Genomic DNA, 6,000 nt, shown 5'->3' on the forward strand with positions numbered 1-6,000 from the left:
ATTCCTCTCTAACCATGTTTCCCTCGACTTTGGTCTTTTCTACACAATTCATCCTTTGTTTTAATATTTTATAAAAGAAAAACCTTCACTGTTCAAATGAGACCTTTAATTCTCTTTCATGTCTGAAAAAAAAGGCCTTTAATTTCTCGATTGATTGTCCCCATTCAGACCACCAAATCGACTTCCGTCCAGGACCTCACAATGTGTTCTTGAAATAAGAAGATTACTGTTTGTGTATGATTTCTGAAACTATTATAGTTTGAAAAACTATTTTAAAATTCTTATTCCAATTATTTAAAACTTAAAAGATGTATCAAGATGTGATAAGTTGTTAAATGTTCCTAATTAAATTTCCCATCCATGAATTGTTAAATGTTAATGGATAAATAATGTATGAACAGTACTAGGCATGAAAATTTTGTAGCCTTCATTTTTCCTTACAGAAGAATTTATTTGAAAAATTGTATTGGATTCAAATTTCCAATTGTCTGTTTGATTGATTATGTGAGTGGGGTTTAGTTTGAAAAATTGAGATTCTTGCTTAGTCAGTCAATTCTGTTATATAGTATGGATGCAATATAGATACTATCAATCAGTCTATTGTCAATCTATTACTGTACTATCAGTCAACTAACTGTTTGATTATCCCAGATATTACCATTTGATTTAGATTTATTTAATGAAAATGCATGTATAATGTTTGTTTACATTCATAAATTACATTTTGACTTTAATTCAGCAATTTTTATTCATTGATCAATTTTTTTTATATTTTTTAGTTTTTGAGGTAAAATTAAGAGGAATAGTATGCCAGTTACAAAAGTATTCCAAATTGTATCAATGACTTATTTAATATCTAAAGTATTGCTACAGGAATGTAAAAAAAAACTATTGTATAGGTGAAATTTTGTGTTAGATTTATCAACTCTTTCTCTATAAAGTGAATTCTAGATAATTTTATATCTTGTCAGAATTTTCTTGTAATGAAAGGATATAGATTGTTATATGTAGAAAAGTTACAATGTGTTAATAATATTGTAACATATGTATCAATATGTTGAAAAAAATAACAAAATTTTTATTCAGTATGATATTGAATAAAAGTTCATAATTGAAACATGACCATATCCATCCTTTGCACATGAATTATTTCAAAAGTTTGCATATTAAAAGCTGTTTTTTTGAGACAGTAAATTTTGTGATATAAAATCATAATCATTTATGACTTAGTTACTAACTTATCTAAACAGGAACACTTTATTTATGGTTTCACTATATGCATTTTATTACATTTATTTTATTTTATATAATACTGTAATTTTTATTCATATTTTCTTATCTTGATTACATTTTGTTACAAGACAAGCAAAAAGTTTTTTTATTCATATTAATGTTAAAGATGTTAACTTACTTTCAAGTTTTAATCAGTAGGAGCATTCTAAAAACTGAAAATTCATTATAATTGACTATATAGTCAACTACCAGAAGGGGTGTTGCATAATAATTTTTCCCATCATTATGAGTGAGGCAAGTTGTTATTCTTATTTGTCATTGAGAATGGGGTTGTCTCATGATGCTTTCTGTGAAAATAGCTTGTCTAAACCTGCTCCAATGGACTAATATGTATGAATTTCTGCTTACATAGTTGACTACTGGAAGCAGTCAGCAAGCAGTCCCATCCCATAAAGTCATGATAAAACAAAATAACTGAAATACTATTTAATGTTAGTATTTAACTAATTTAAATAGACTAAAGTATAAAATTATTTAGTTTTATAAAGTAAATTACTAATTTAATTTATACATCATAACAAAATACTATAATTATCTAATAACATATATAAACTATCAAAGTTGTATCTGAATTAATTAATTGGTCTGGAAGCAAAGATTAGATGGATGTAGTGTAACTGGCAATGCATCTTCAGGTAAACAGGAGTTGCAAGTTTGAATTCCACTCTCTGTTAACCTTTTTTCCAGAATATTCTAAATTTAATTGGATTATTTCTAATTACTTAACAAGAGATGACAGCTTAACTCCCTACCTCTAGCCAAATTACTTAATTCATTAATAATTAATTAACCTTAATATAGCCTGATAAGAATCTGGCTGTTCATTTGAATACTTTTCTTATCTATTTGCCTTTGACTTTCCAAATCTTTTCATTCTTCTTCATGTTAGATTTTTTCTTCTATGTCTTTTTTATACTGTAGTATCCTTAAACTTTTATCTGTTTTTGCTTTCATCAATAGATCCTATCTTCCTATTATTTTTTATGTCCAAATAATCTAAGTTTATATTTTTGTATTATCTTTCAGTCATGGCTACTTCTCAGCTCTTTTTTCTAATATTTTATTTATAATTCTCTCTCTATCAGACCAAATATCTATGTAAGACAAGAAAATGAGAATAATATTTTTGTGAATATTCATGCTGTTTTAATTTTTCTCACTTTACCATATATTTTTCGTACTGTTTATCTAGAGGAATTAATAGAAAAATTTATTTTCTTTTTAAGTAGTAGTACTATTCTTCAATCAATAAGATCTTTATGTCAAAACACATACTATAACCAATTACTGGCATGAAATATCCAAAACCGGCAAATGTTTTTGATGCCCCTCCTGGGCTCTTCCTCAGGCTAAATTTGTATTTTTCTGTTGGAACTGGATTCTTTAATTCAAATGTTTATAACTAGGAATGTGCTCTGCTTCCTAAAGCTTGAATATAGAAGGAATCCACGTGCTGTTTCAAATTAATTTTCCTTTTTGACCAATGGGGATACATTATGTGCACCTTATAGTAATTACATGTATCACTTATCAATTTTATGATTTATCATTTAATAAATATTGCCAAGCTGTTGAGAGATTCATTTTATCCTTAAAATTAATGCACATTAATTTGTGATCGGCCTTAAAGATTTTCATCGCTTCCAATGTTCTTAGATGTTCTTGATGCTGGGTGGTATGGATAACCCTTGCCTCTTTAAAAATTGATGTTACATCTGGGTTTGTCACATAAGTAGACAAATGCTGTCGTACATTTATTGTGGGTGATGTCTGACTTATGCTCCTTTAGTCTAGTGGCTAATGGACGTTTGGTGGACCTGATGTAAATTAATTACCTATCCCATCTGTCGTTTTTCAAAGGGATGCTATTTATTCCCGGAAGCCTGTTCGGGTTATGGGTGTCCTTTCCATTCCTCAATAAACTGTATATGGAAGGGCTTCTTCTGTATACAATCATAATTCTTCTTTTCTTAGCAATTGCATTATACATTGTTTTTAGTTGCAGGTTGTACGTTACCAGGTTCTATGCTTTCTTCATTAGTAACGCTCCTTAATACTCTTTCTTCATCTGTAGTATAGAAAGAGTCCCAGTAATGTACAAACCACAACATTGGTTATTGGTTATAGAGTGTGTGTTTTGTTTTATACAACCCAGTGTGATGAGAAGCTTTAGATCTTTATGTCATTATCATTTGATGGCTAAGCACAATTTATTTGTTGTTACATATTAATATAATGAGAGAAATGTTATTTTTGGCAAACAAAAACTTTTCTAATTCAGTACCTAACTCATGCATTTGTTTTTTGAATGGAAAATCTGCATGTGTCTGTATAGCTATGGTCTATGATTTTTTATCTCTGCTGCAGTCCTTACTCCTGAAGCCTTTTTATTGTTCAATTCCCTGCATTATTCAACATTACTGATCTCATCAGTGACGTACGGAATCTGTCTTCTAGGTTTGGTACTTGCTTGTCACACAATACTCCATTTAATTATCTCTAGATGATCCCAAGATGCAAATTTACTTTTAATATGAATAAGATCAAGTTTAAATTTGCCATTACCATTGGTGTGAGGCCATACTTTCTTCATATATACTTTATAATTACAGTTTAAAATTGTCATAAAACCTACTCCATTACATAACCTGCATAACTTTTAAATTTTCTGTTAAACACAGAAAGCTTTGTAGATTATACATGTGTGAGACTCTGGACAAGTCTGAACCTACACTAAAATTCATGTTAAAATTATTTTTTTTTAAGAAAAAAAATGGAAGTTAGAAATAATTTTTTGTATGAAAACGTGACACAAACTTTTAAACAATAGAATTCCTAAGATTAACCATCTCCAGTTGGGGATTGAATTAAACATCAATTTTGATTTCTCTGCTGCAATCTAAGCTGATATCTCATTACAGTTAGTAACGAGTGATCAACCTCTTAGAAAGCAAGAACAAGGAAAAGCTACCAATTGGAATGGTCAATTGAGGATATAAATGAATAAAAACCTGGGAATTCAAGGACATGACACCTTTTTCTCCCAAAAGTTCCAAGTGTCGGACCAATTATTGTGTGTGTGTGTCTCAGGCCCATATTTGTCTCTATCTCTCATCCTCGGATTAACATCTTCCCATCACTGGAAGTTGACTGCATTGTCCTGGAGTTGTTGAGATGTCGAGGGACTGTCATTTGTGAACCAGAGACACTCCTTCATTTGGGACTATCTTGGGGAGGAAGACCCAGAGGCTGCTGCCAACTTAAAACTTCCAAGATTGCAGAAATTTTGTGTTAAATAAACAGTTTCTTGTAACTGTAGAGTCTGTCTTAGTGACCATTGTGCCCCCATATGACCCTTTGCGACCACTCAATCCTCTTGGCATTTCTACCCCTGTTGGTGACCTTAAACATGAAAATATGTACTTTTTGTCCTCATAGTCATGAAAGTATTTTTTAAACTAAGCAATTTAGTAACAACATAAAGAAGTTTGTAAAAAAACTTGTTTAAATTTAGAATTACTAATTTCTGTATTGCATTTAATGTGTTTTTTGTCTTCAAATTACTTCTCTGTCATTGTCAAGAAAATAGCCTGTGAGAAATAAACAAGGAATAAGAGATAATTTAATTTTGTAGTCTTGTGCATTGCCAAAAGTTTCTTAATAATTACTACAGAATGAAGCTGCTCGTTGTTATGTTGAATCAACTTCCTTTTTTATTCAAACGAAATTCTTATTTGGTAAATTCTTTTAAACAAATTATTCAAAACTTGCACATAGTATTCTTTATTCATTGTCTGATTTGACAGAATAAACTCTATAAATGATGCTTTACTATTGACAAATACTTTATTTTTATTGTCATCTTAAATTTTTAGGAATTATTTAAAAGCTTTTATGGTTTTTAAATAATTTGTAAGATTTTAGGATGACAGCAAAAGGGCTATTATTATCATAAAACTGTTTATAAATTCATAATTTCAGTTGTAATTTTATTCATCTTGTAACTGGAAACTTCTTGTTTTATCAGTATAAATAATGACAATGGTTGATATAATATAAAATATGTAATAATGAATGGTTGTGTAAATATACTTGTAGACTGAAGTTATTGGATTGATCTGTATTCCATATTTTTAAATGTTGTAATGGATTTGGTTATGGAACTTAATACCAAAGCTTACTTCTCAATAGAATCACAAATACATAAATGAATTTTTAAATATCAATTAAAAGTTTCTAATTAATAGACTGATTACAATAGCCATATTGGATTAACATTTCTTTGTAGAATTTAAATATTAATATAGTCTAAAAATATTTTAATTGGATAAAGTATGACAAATTATTTTTATGATATTTTTGTATTTCTAATCTATATGATTTTTAACCATGAAGATGCCTTATATATTTGAAACCTAAACTAAAATAATTTATTACTTATTTTGCTATATATTTTCAATTTGTTAATATACAATTATGCAGTATATTCATTTGGTGTTTTTACTTTTATAATTTAATTATGAAAACATTAAAAACTAATTCTGTAATAATAGTCATTATATGTTATTTTATTTCAATAATATAATAACATAAAGAAATAACAAAATACTGTAATACAAAACTTTTTTTATTTAAAAAAATTATATTTATAAAAGAAATCCAAATATATTATTATATAATTTTAATGCAATATAATTTTTTGTCTTT

The 6,000-nt window shown here is 28.2% G+C and overlaps 1 protein-coding gene across 1 annotated transcript in view; it reads left to right on the forward strand.

The window, feature by feature from the left end:
- Positions 1–6,000, forward strand: part of LOC111639717 — a 134,567-nt gene that overhangs the window by 39,282 nt on the left and 89,285 nt on the right. The window lies entirely within an intron of this gene.

Source organism: Centruroides sculpturatus, unplaced genomic scaffold (genome assembly GCF_000671375.1).
Source record: "Centruroides sculpturatus isolate CEXI.00-Female unplaced genomic scaffold, Cexi_2.0 scaffold1328, whole genome shotgun sequence".
NCBI classification, from domain to species: Eukaryota; Metazoa; Arthropoda; class Arachnida; order Scorpiones; family Buthidae; genus Centruroides; species Centruroides sculpturatus.